Consider the following 13,019-nt stretch of genomic DNA (forward strand, 5'->3'; position numbering starts at 1 on the left):
GTGTTTCATAATCTCTAAAATGGAGACAATAATAGTGAAAACATCTAATGTTGTTAGGGTAATTAACATGAATTTATGCATGGGAAACACTAAAAACAGTGCCCAGAGTGTCATAAATGCACACTATATCTTAGCTATTACTATTGCATTTCAGTACCTGTCCCACCATGTGTTTTTATTTTAGCATTTTTAAGCTTGCATTTATTGAGTATCAACTATGTGATGAAGACTCTGTTAAGCATATTTTTATTGTTTCATTCATATACTGCCCTTATAAGATGGCTATTATTATCATCCAATTGCAGATTGGGAATTGAAGTTTCGGGAAGTTAAATCACAAGCTCAAAGTCCCACAGCTAGCAAGGGATACATTTGAGATGGGAATACAGACTTCCTTGGCTCCAGAGTCTATGCACTTATCCAACAGGCTATGCTACCTCAATATGCAAACTCTGGCCAATGACTTAACCTAGCCATTTGTAAAACAGGCATAATATTGTCTTCAACAGAGGCTTGTGTGGAAGTTAAATAATGTTGCAAAGTATTTATTCCAAAGCCAGTCAAATAATAGTCCCCCAATAACTATTATTATTATTATTATTTTTGCTGAGGACGATTAGCCCTAAGCTAACATCTGTTGGCAATCTTCCTCTTTTTTTTCTTGAGGAAGATTAGCCTTGAGCTAACATCCATGGCAATCTTTCCCCACTTTATATGTGGGTCACCGCCACAGCATGGCTGACTAGTGGTGTAGGTCCGTGCCCGGGATCGAACCCATGACCCTGGGCTGCTGAAGTGGAGTGTGCTGAAATTAACCACTACTACACCATGGGGCCGGCCCCTCAACAACTATTATTACTGTTGTTATGCACTATTATCATTACATCAATGTTTTCAGTAATAGAGAGAAGTAATCTGTCTTTAATATTAAACATTATGTTACTCTTCTTTTTCAAATTTTTCTTAATCACTTCAATTTATTCTCCTAGCTTAACTTTAAAATTATTTCACCAAATTACTTACCCTTTCTCAAAAAACTCCATTGGTAATTTGTTCAGAATTGTGTTAAGACCACAAACTAATTTTAGAAGAGGTGACATCTTTATAGCAGTTTTCTTATTAAGGAGCCTGCAATGTCTTGAAATAATAAGAAATGTTTCTAATTCTTTTGTTCTTTTATAGCCTCAGTAAAATTTTAGAGGTATCTTTTTTATAGGCTTTGTCTATTTTCTTAATATTTTTGTAAGCATTTTATGTTTTGATTAATATTATAAGTGCTGTCTTTGCACCTTTTTTTTAGGGTCTGTCATCTTTCCTATTTTTGTGTACATTACTTCAATAGTCTACGGTTTCTCCTGCTCTGGAACTGTACAGGTAAGCAGTCAAATGACTCCAAGATTTCACTGTTCTTGTACAGAATGCTTCATTTGTTTTTAATAGCATGTGTTATATACTCATATTTTTCATACGTTTATGTGCACTCATCCACCAGGTCACATGTTCTCATCTCCATTTGGCTGATGAGGATGTACATATTTGAGTACAACATTGAAAGGCAAATTTCTGCAAACTTGGGCTTTGGTTATAATAAATCCAGGATACTGGATTTCTTTGATTGGAATATCTGGGAAGGCTCTGTGGAGGTGGTATGTTTTGAAGTCAGTCAGAAAAAATTGACAGACTTTAATGAAAAAGAAGTATGTTGAGATAAGGTGGGAGGGGGAGAAGAAGTAAGAGAGGGAAAGAAGTGAGAGATATGAGCATATGATTATGAGTAGTTAAGGAGACCTAGGCTAGAAGTATAAATATTTTTATGTGGTTAAACTCATACCTTAGGGCAGAGATGGAAAATAGGGTTCTTGTGTCAACCCAGAGCAACTGATAGAGAGATTCTTGACTACTGTGTTGTAGAGGATTCTGAGGCTAAGTCTGAGCTCTATAGAAAAGAATGCTGTGATGTCAGACTTGGGCTCTAGAGGGATGAGTGTTGGCTTATTTGTCACATATTACCCTCAATAATTTTTAGGAATTGATTGATAGCTATAAGGAAGTTCCCTAGGAATAAATCAAATTATGGGCATGTAGAGGAAGAAAAGATGATTCATAAAAGAGGAAAGCTAAGTTAACCACACCACAGAGAAAAATTTTTCCTATGTTACTATTTTGCCTAAATTGGCAAATATATTCCTAATATTGGTGGTATTTATTGATAGTATAATGAGTATTGCCCATCAGACCTTGTTCTTCTCTTATGGCTAGTATGCTCTGTTGGTAAGAGCATATTAGCCTCCTCTTCTGCATCTCTCAGGCCCATCTTGTGTCACAGCACTGCCTAGCAGTGGTATGTTCTGCATGTGATAGGGGTTGGGAGACCTAGGGCCATTTTAAATTATTTTTCAGGGCTTGCCTTAGTTTTAGATCTCTGAAATGAGAGATTTGTCTTTCACAACAGATGGACATAAGCTTGAAGACATTGTTCTTTTGTTAAATTCTAAAAATTAGACTCCCATTTTCTTTTTAGAGTTCAAATTTGCTGACTGAGAAGGAAATCCTATGTCTGTGAGACTGTCTAGGAATTGATTCAATAATTCAATGTATGGGTGTTTGATAAGAGTCTATGCAGTAATGAGACCATTTTCAATTTCATATTTTCCATAGGAATATATTTCCCTTTCAAATAACTTTTCAAAGTGATTGCCACATGGATTCTTAACATTATATATGAGATTTTTGTTTGTTTTGCTCTTTTAAAGTATATTTTGTTCATAGTGAAATTAGTGTATAGAAGATATGCCAGGGTATGTTGAGATGAAAAATTACGTTTGGCTTCTTCTAAAAACTATATTTGAAAAGAATATTTTGAAGGAAATGAGTATTTTTAGCTTCATTTATAAGCCAGTCTGTGATTATATAATTTAAGATAAGCGCATATAGTAGGTTGCCAATAAATATTTTTTTTTTAATCAATGGATAAAGAATGAAATGGCTTTGTCTCTAGGATTAGCCATGCAAATGTAAAAACTTTGTCTAGTATTTCCATCATAGCTGAGATTTTCTTTTTTCTTTCTTGATTTCCGTGATGGTCAAGATGAGCTAGCAGTAACAGTGAGAAAAGATGGCTGAAATATTGCCATAGATCTGAGAAGTTCTTCCAGATTTTATGGCTGCTGGAGTTGGTCCTAGCAATAAACTTAAGGAGACACACTTAGCTCAAAGCTTAAGGCAAGATGAAAAACTTGTAGAAAACTCTCCATCTTTGAGCAAGGCTTAGAGAGAGACTCAAGGAGGGGAATTACTTGTCCTGTCTTGGCAGCCATAATGAGGCAAATGGACATGTTAAGACTCAGCTTGCCTGGCAGAAGTGTTAGCTTCAACGTGTGGTTTAAAAATTAAATATTAAATTTTACTTTGTATCCTAAAGTATTTGAAAGTTGAAGTTTAAGAATTTTTTTCTGAAACAGAGTAAAGAGGAATGGTGGCACAACCTTGATTGTACTGTACAATCTTGGTGACAATATAATTTATCACACAAAGCAGGATACGTCTGAGAATGAAAGGGATTGTTATTAATAATTATGCCTGGAAAACAGGTGTAAACCTAGACTGTCCCAGACAAAGCAGGACATGTGGTCACCCTATGTATCGCAGATTGTTCTCAGAGCATTGGGAAAAGAAATACTAGCTTTGGCTTCTTCTTCCACATTTCCATGGAGACCACTCCCTTCATGCATCCCAATGAGTTATCTGTGGTTAAAACACTGTACACTTTTCAGTAGAAATCTTTTTAAATAGTGGATCCCTAATTTTTTGAAGTCAGGATCCCCTTACACTTTAAAACATTTACAAGGACCTCAAAAAACTTTTATTTATGTGGGACATATCTATTGATGTTTACCATATTAGAAATTAAAACAGAAATTTTTAAATATTTATTCATATATTTAAAAATAACAATTAGACCTCTACGTCTGTAAAGGTAGAGGAGACACACTTTCCTCTATTCTTCCCACTAAGTACAACTAAAAACCCTGGCTGATACGTGTAAAACACACACAAGAAGACTGAAAGTTGAAGAGAAGAGGGCTGAGCAGCTAAGGACCTCAGGACCCCAGGAATGACAAGGTGGTGGCTCTAGGTATTATATTCATAACTTTTTGCCTTGTATATCCCAGACTGTATATTGGATACTGGAGAAGCCAGCAACTCAGAAATGCCAATGGGCACAGACACCAAAACAAAACAAAACCCTAACAGAAACCTTTTTCCCTTAGCCAAAGGACCTGGAAAGGGATGTTCTAGCAAGATAAAAAATTGACAATAGTTGGTAGATAATAACTATTCTATTCCAGCCAAACACCACAGAAAAAACTGTCTCCAACCTAGTCCTGTGGGTAAAGGTCAAATGAAGAGTGTAGACTTCTATTCTTGCCAGGATGTAAGGATATACCCCAATCCCCCTGCCTGCTCCTCATTCCCCACCACCCCCACCACCGAGGTGGTATCAGAGAAGGCTGAGTGTGGAGCAAGTCCTGACTTTCATTACTGCTCACCTCTAATGAGGGCCCCCTATCAATGCAGACCACACAGGAAGCCTAGATTTCCACCCCCACATAAAGTAACAAGGCACTCTTTTCCCTGCCCACAAGTGTGGTGTCAGAGTTTTCATGGAGAGTCAGGACTTTCACCACTGCTCAGCACTAACAAGGCCATCCTCTCCCCCTCTGCCTGCCAATGAAAGTGAAGGTTACTTATGCAGTGGTACTGAGGAGCTCCTTCTCCTACCTCTCAGGAGGTATCAGCAGAGACCTAGTGGGGAACCTGGCCAAATGTTGACACCAGTAGACTTTGATAAGTTATGAATATAATACCTAGAGCCACCACCAAAAAAAAAAGCTATGCAAAGAAGAAGGTAGAGAAATTAAAATGGAATTCTAAAACATGTTCAAGTAACCTACAGGAAAGCAAGAAAAAGAAATAGAGAAAAAACAGACACAAGAAAAAAAATAAAATGGCAGACTTAAGCCATAACATACCAATACATTAAACATAAATGGTCTAAATATACAAGTTAAAAGAGAGAGATTGGTAGAGTGGATAAAAAAAGGACCCAATTATATCCTCTCTATAAGACACTCACTTCAAATATAATATAATAATTCATAATAATGTGAAAATAAAAGGATAGAAAAGATACATAATACAAACATTAATCAAAAGAAAGTAGGAGGGACAATATTAATATCAGATAAAGTAGACTTCAGAGCAAAGAAATTACCAGGGACAGAGAGGGACATTACATAATAATAGAAGAGTTATTCCACACAAGATGACATAGAAATCCTAAATGTTTATGCACCAAATAATATTTAAAATATGTGAAAAAACATGTGAAGCAAAAACTGATAGAATTGCATGGAGGAATAGACAAACCAACAGTTATAGTTGGAGACAATAATGTTTCCCTCAACAACTGATAGCAACTAGACAGAAAATCAGCAAGAATACAGACGAACTCAACAACACCATCAACCAACAGGATTAATTTGACATTTATAGAACACTGCACATGGCAACAGCAGAATGCATGTTTTTTTCAAGTGCCCATAGGAGATATACTGACATAGAACATATCCTGGGTCATAAAAAAAGAAAAATCTCATCAAATTTAAAATAATTTAAATCATATGGAGTGTGTTCTGTAACCACAATGGAATCAAAGTAGAAAAGAATAACAGAAAGATAACAGGTAAAATGAGTCAAAGAGAAAGTCTCAAAAGAAATTTAAAAAAACATTGAAATGAATTAAAATAAAAATAAAACATATTACAATTTGTAAGACACAGCTAAAGCAGAGCTGAGAGAAAAGTTTACACTGCTAAATACTTACATTAGAAAAAAGAAAGTCTTAAATCAATAATCTAAGCTCCCAAGAAAAAAAAAGAAACCAGGGGAAAAAACAATAAAATAAACCCAGAGGAATTAATAATAAATATAAAAGCAGAAATCAATTAAGTTGAAAACAGGAGAACAATAGAGAAAATCAAAGAAACAAAAAGGTGGTTCTTTGAAAAGGTCAATAAAATAGACAAACTTCTAGAAAAACTGACAAAGAACAAAAGGATAAGAGATAAATGTGGAATGAAACAGGGGATATCACTACTGATCCTTCAGGCGTTGAAAGGATATTAAGGGAATCCTATGAACAACTCCATGCACATAAATTTGACAACTTCAGTGAAATGGACCAATTCCTTGAAAAGTACAAACTACAACAACTAATTCAATATGAAATAGATTATTTGAATAGCCCTATACCAATGAAGGAAATTGGGTTCATAATTAAAAGTCTCCCAGAGTAGAAATCACAAGGCCCAGGTAGTTTCACTGGAGTAATTGGATATCTATAGGGAAAAAAATGAACCTCAACCGACACCTCGCACTTGATACAAAAATTTACCCAAAATGGATTAAATTTAACCGTAAAATGTAAAGCATGATCCATAAATGTAAAAAATCAATAAATTGACTTCACCAATATTAAAATTTTTTTGATCTGAGAAAGACCTTACTAAGAGGATGAAAAGATAAGCTGCAGACCTAGAGAAAATATTTGCAAACTACATATCCAACAAAGGAGTTATCTCTAGAATGCATAAAGAACTCTCAAAACTGAACATTAAAATAACCAAACACTCTAATTAGAAAATGGGCAAAAGATACGGAGAGATGTTTCACCAAAGTGGATATCCAGATGACAAATAAGCACATGAAAAGACATTTCGCCATCACTAGCCACGAGGGAAATGGAGAGCAACACCACGAGGATGAGATATCACTATGTACCTGTCAAATAGCTAAAATAAAAAATAGTGACAATACCAAATTCTGCCTAGGATGCAGAGAAACTGGATCTCTCATGTTGCTAGTGGCAGAGTAAAACGGTACAAGCATTGTGGAAAATAGTATCAATGTTTCTTAAAAAACGAAGCCTACGCTTACCATAGGACTCAGCAATTGAACTCCCGGGCATTTATCCCCCCAAAATGAAATCCTATGTCTCCAGGAAAACTAACACACATAGTGATCACACATGGCATCTCGTGCCTCCCTGTACTCCCAGCCCCAACTTAACTCTGAGAAAGTTGCATGGACGTTTCCAATTATTTGACTCGAACCTAAATGTGCTTCAAATATGTCCTGATTTTCTTCCCACCACTGTGTGTTCTTGTTGCTTTTTTTTTTTTTTGCTGAAGAAGATTCACCCTGAGCTAACATCTGTTGACAATTTTCCTTTTTGTATGTGAGCCGCCACCACAGCATGGCCACTGACAAGTGGTGTAGGTCTGCACCCAGGAACCAAACCTGGGCTGCTGAAGTGGAGCACACTGGACTTAACCACTAGGTCACCAGGGCTGGCCCTCTTGTAGCTTTTATTAGGGTTCTCTTCAGGTGAGGCTAGGTTATTAGAATTCAAAGAACATTAGGAGTCTGAATTACTAAGGGAGAGAAGATTAAATTAGAAGTAATAGTGCATTCCTCCCATCCTCACACAAAATGGTGAGAAGGATAATTATGTCTTTGTTGTTCTGCTACTTCTTTTAATATCTATTTCTTTTCTACTTATCTTCCTGCTCCAAACCAGTTAGCCAGCCTGTATCCCATTCCCCTGAAGGGGCCAGCTGATAAAGCATGAGATGTAGTGCTTTCGGGGCTATTTGCATTTTAGTAGGTGTATCCTAAAGAATGGAAAACTTTAAGACTCAAGTAAATTAATTTCCAGAGATGAAATTTCTAGCTAATGGAGAATATTTGGAGCAAGGAGAATTAGCCAACCCTATCAGCACAGTGTGTACCCAATTCATTCATGGAGTACTTTTGCTCGTACTCCCATCCCAGTGATCCTACAGAGTTGCCTATCTAGCAAGGAATAACCTATCTGGAAGGAGAATAGCAAAATCGTCTTGGGCCAGAAGTCAGATTAAGTGAAACAAAATTTTTTGAGCCTCAAAAGAATGGCAACAATTTCAAAGTAGAATGTAGGAGCAATTTTGGCCCATTTCAACACAGAGTCAGATTGGTTTAGGATCAGCACGCTGTGATAGTGGGTACTTTAAGCCATGTAAGTTTTGAGAAGTGTGTGTCCATATTCAAGTTTAGAATGTTGGCAGGTCTCCTTTCACTTGGCAGACTATTCATCACACAAGAGGGGGAGAAAGCAGTGCAAATTACCATGGGAAGCACGGTCACCTGTTTGCAGGGATGTGTGGGGAATCAGCAGCCCAATAATAGTTTTACTTCCAAGAGACATTGGCTAAGTAGCCGTGCTGACCCTGTACTTTGTGCTTTGATAACCACTAATTAAAGCTTTTCTTCTCCAGACTCAGCAAGAGTACTCAGCATTTTGTTGCCAAGTTTTCTGAGACCTCTGGTCATTAAGCCTTCACTAGCAATCTATTCTACCCCTGAAAATTTACTCCTATTGCAAATGGATTGTGACGTTAATTGTCAACATGCCTGGATGAAGAATGGGCCATGTCCATTCTTACTGGAAAGATTTGGGAAATTTCCCTGAAAATCGTGTATCCTTTGGACTTACTTCTCTAACTCTGAATGGTCGTTTTTCCAAATGTTGCCAAATCTTCTAGTAATGCTTTTCAACCTGTATAATTAAAGAGATTAAAAGTGACAGCATTTTTCTTGTTGAATTAATGATGTTTTTTTTTTTCACTTTTCAAAAAATATAATAACCACCATCTTATGCAAGAACAATATCAGAAACAATTGTATGATTAAATCAAGGAGAAAATGCAAGCAGAGAAAAATATCAATATGATATTACGATTAAAATGTTTTATGTTTTTATTGTCTCAGATTCTTCACTCAGCATTTGAGACTCCCATAAATCCGGCCCTAGTTTATCTTTCTGACGTCATCTCCTCCTATTTCATAACACATATTTTTTACTTTAGTTAAACTAATTTATTGGGCTTCTTTTAACTTTTTCAATTTTTTCTTCTCCTTATCTTTCCATATGCTCTACACGTTATACATTTGTCATATCATCCCCATTTCTGACCAGGTTAGGAAATCCTTCCCATTTCTAAGTGACCAGCGATAATGCCCCTTCTTGGATTCCACCATTGAACACAACCTTTTTCTCTTTTCAACTCCTTCGTTCTTACTACATGTATTGCAGTGGTTTCATCTTGTTATCGATAATTGTGTATAAACCCATTTCTTAGTTAAGAATTGAAGCAATGAGAGTAAGCGAAATACTCAAGGGAGAGTGTGTAGATGGAGAAAAGAGGAAATGGATTTCCAGAACACATCAATGAAAGTATTTAGAATTAGCTCACATCCTCCCCTTTTACTACATATTCTTTCTCTGCTTAGTGTATGAACAAATATTCACCTTTCTTCTGTCTGTCTCAATGGACCACTTGAGCTAATTGTTATGTGTTAATCTTATCTGTGTTCCTAAAGCAAGGACTTTCTACAGGTGAGTCCCAAACTGGTAACTGATAGGATACGCCCATTCCTGGAAAATTGTCTTGTTTTCCAAATGTGCTTTTCTTTAAGATACAAATACTTATTACATGGGAACACATGCATATACTGACCCCATTCACCCACACTACTGGCCATTTCGATTGATAAAATAAGATAACATATCATCAGGTTTCACATAAAGAGCTTTGTATTTTTCTCCTTTTAATTTTTCTTCTTTCCCTCCACCTTCTTTTTCTTCCACAAACTGGTTAAGGAGATAGTATTTTATATACAGGGATTTCTCTTTTAGGGTCACTATGATCTCAACTCAGGATAGTCCTGACTTTGTGATGTCACAAGTGCTAAGATGAAGACTAATTGTGGTGACATTGGATCATAGTATCACTGAACAGCGAATGCAAGAGGCAGCCAGAGAAAGGATTGGAGCAGGAGAGGAAAAGGCAATTTACCATAAAAGTTAAATGTTATTTATTTCAATTAGGTAAACAGAAGAGAGAGGAAAAAAATTACCCCTTCAAAATGAACAATCTTTTTTTTATTATAATAAAAATAATACAGGCTTATTGAAAAATAATTTAATAATATCAACTATTATTCTTACCATGGGTAACATCTTGTCTATTATGCTATATTACAAAAATTTAATTAAACTCTGCATATAGTTTCAAACTATTTTTGTTAATATGTCATGAATATATCATAATATACCAGGAACATCTTAATATATCATAAATTTCAATAAATATAGAAGCATATGAATGCTTGTAACAGCTGCATATTTTATTAAGTGAACTATAAACTATACTATAATTTATATAACTAGTGCTATATTTATGCACTCTACTATTTACTGACTCCGATTTTTCTGTATTTTAAACAATGCTATAATGAATTTCTTACATACATCTTGTTTAGTGTAATTGTTTTCTTAAGATAATTTCTAGAAATTGACTTCATCTGTCCCAGGATATGCACATTTAAATTTTGCTATATATTTTACCAAATTGCCCTTGAGAAAAGCTGTACTAATTTGTTCCTATGAACAGGTTGTGAGAGTATCTTTCCTTCCCACATCTGCTGCCTAGTGTATTATTAGTTTTTCAACTTTTGCCAAAATGATAAATAAAACCCTCTATATTTCACTATCATCATTTCTATGATTACAAAAGAACTTGAATATTTTTGTTTATTAACAATTTTTATTTCTATGATTATTATATATTGAACTTTATATCTATTTATATTATTTTATATAGAGAAATATAATTTTTCTATATATACTGCATAATATATATACTGGTTTTCTGTATATACTGGTTATCTTCTCTTGGCTCCATTCATGATTTTAAAAAATTTTTACTTTAAAGTTTTATGATGTAAAGGCTGTTTTTATGTGTTCTGGCTTTTATATCAACATCCTAATTTAATTTATAATTGTGTGAAACTTTTTAAAGAACCTATATATGAATAATTACCACTTATTAGCATTAATAATAATATTAATGGAAATAATACATTATATTTACATTGTGCTTTCTAGTTTAGCCAATACTAGTCCCAGACTCTTTGAAACATTCATTCATTCATTCAAAAGTATCTCACTTAGGGGCCAGCTCTGTGCCATAGTGGTTAAGTTCGTGCGCTCTGCTTCAGTGGCCCAGGGTTTGCTGGTTTCGTCCCAGACCCCTTCCTACACACCGCTCATCAAGGCATGCTGTGGCGGCAGCCCACATATGAAATAGAGGAAGATTGGCACAGATGTTAACTCAGTGACAATCTTCCTCAAGCAAAAAGAGAAAGATTGGCAACAGATGTTAGCTCAGGGCCAATCTTCCTCACCAAAAAGAAGAAAAAGGAAAAGTATCTCATTTAATCTTTATAAGTCGTGTAAGGCAGAGAATATGATTCCCATTTAATAGATAGGGGAAGAGATTTAAAGAACTTAAAAGATATTTTTTTGAGTTTAGGTAACTAGTTAAATGGCAGCCCTAGAGCTTAAACCTAGTTGAGAAATTTAAAATAGACCTCATGATTTCAAAATCTAGAAATTGATTTACTTGGTAACAATGATGTCCTACTACCTTTCGACTTCACAATCTTTCTGGAAAGATGGTCTCTGTTCATATGGGTAAAATGAACACATGCGAAAAATCAGAAGCAGTAAATGTTTTTTGAACACTTCAAAATTCCCAGGTTGGATATTTAGGAAAGACAGTGGCTCGTTGTCTGTCATCTCCGAAGAGGGCTTACTCGCAAGGACCAATGACATTTCACTATAGTGCTGAGATTTTGCAGACCAGCCACTGGTGTGACAATCCTGCTCAGGCCATTAGCAGCTGGGTGTTGGCTGAGGCTGCCTGGAACAGTGACAGTGGTGATTCAATTACCCCAAAGCATCCCTGCACAAGGTGGGAGTCCAGCTACTTCATGCCCCTGTCTACAGAAGGAGGACCAGAAAACTTCTTAGACTTAGAAGCGAGTTTCCTACAAATTTGTTTCCATTAGGGCCTGATGATGTGTACTGAGACTGGGGAGAGGATTAACACCTCCTCTTTCTACTCACTCCTGTATTTAGAGAATTCAGAAGCCTTTTCCTTATTCAAGCAAACAGTTCCTTTTGGAAACCTGAAGGGAAAGAAAAATTATACCTGGAAATCTGAACTGTTTTAAATATATAGTATCTTAAAAGTGAAAAAATACTTGAAGAGGTTTTGTCCATTGACTCTAAAATTGGCGCTAGTGCTTTAGTTCTAATGTTTTTTGGCTGCTGTTAAAGTCAAAGTTTTTTTTTTTTGGTAAAAGTTTAAAACTGAATGTGTAGAGAGAATCAGGAGCATTGGATGTCAGCACGCCCAGGATCCTTTCTCTGATTGTCCGACTGTTGGTTTGGGTCAGCTGGCACTCATCTGTGCCTCCTTTGCACCTCGTGTTTACCTCTATCACAGTTCTTAACACAAGGGGGTTGTAGTGATATTTACTGTCTGTCTCTCTTCCTGGATGATGAGCTTCTTGAAGATAAGGACTATCTCTTATTTATCTTTGTACTTCAGGGCCAAATTGTGTCTGGCACAGAAGTATTTTGGAAAAAGTTGACTCTGATTTCCTAAGCACTAGAATGTCACCATTGAGAAGAGATAAGACAAATCAGCCATTAAAATTTGGTGGGAAATAAGCAATGAAACTCCTCACAAGGTTCCATGGGAGCACGGAGGACTTCTCTACTTACTTGAGTGGGATTAAAGGAGACTTCCTGGAGGAGATGACCCCTCAGCCAGAATCTTCAGTGTGTCCCATTGTGTGCTGGCATCTGCTTACACTTACTCATGAGAGCCAAGGTTAGATTTTCAGGAATTTTGTGAGCCAGCTGCTAAACACTGCTGTTATCAAAAAATCAAATCATATAAACTTAGAACTGAATAAACTATATTAAAAACAAAAGTAATAAATACTCAAAACTCATCACTTCCTAATTATTCTACTACATTTTGCTATTATCTATGCCCTTGAGG

General features: G+C 35.8%; 1 long non-coding RNA gene across 1 annotated transcript in view; it reads left to right on the plus strand.

Moving 5' to 3' along the window:
• Positions 1-1,322: 1,322 nt before the first annotated feature.
• Positions 1,323-13,019, plus strand: part of LOC131419375 (uncharacterized) — an 85,257-nt gene continuing 73,560 nt past the window's right edge. The window contains exon 1 of the long non-coding RNA XR_009223209.1: positions 1,323-1,374. This is a non-coding gene — a long non-coding RNA (uncharacterized LOC131419375). The remainder of the gene's footprint in view (positions 1,375-13,019) is intronic.

This window comes from Diceros bicornis, chromosome 21 (assembly GCF_020826845.1).
Source record: "Diceros bicornis minor isolate mBicDic1 chromosome 21, mDicBic1.mat.cur, whole genome shotgun sequence".
Classification (NCBI taxonomy): domain Eukaryota; kingdom Metazoa; phylum Chordata; class Mammalia; order Perissodactyla; family Rhinocerotidae; genus Diceros; species Diceros bicornis.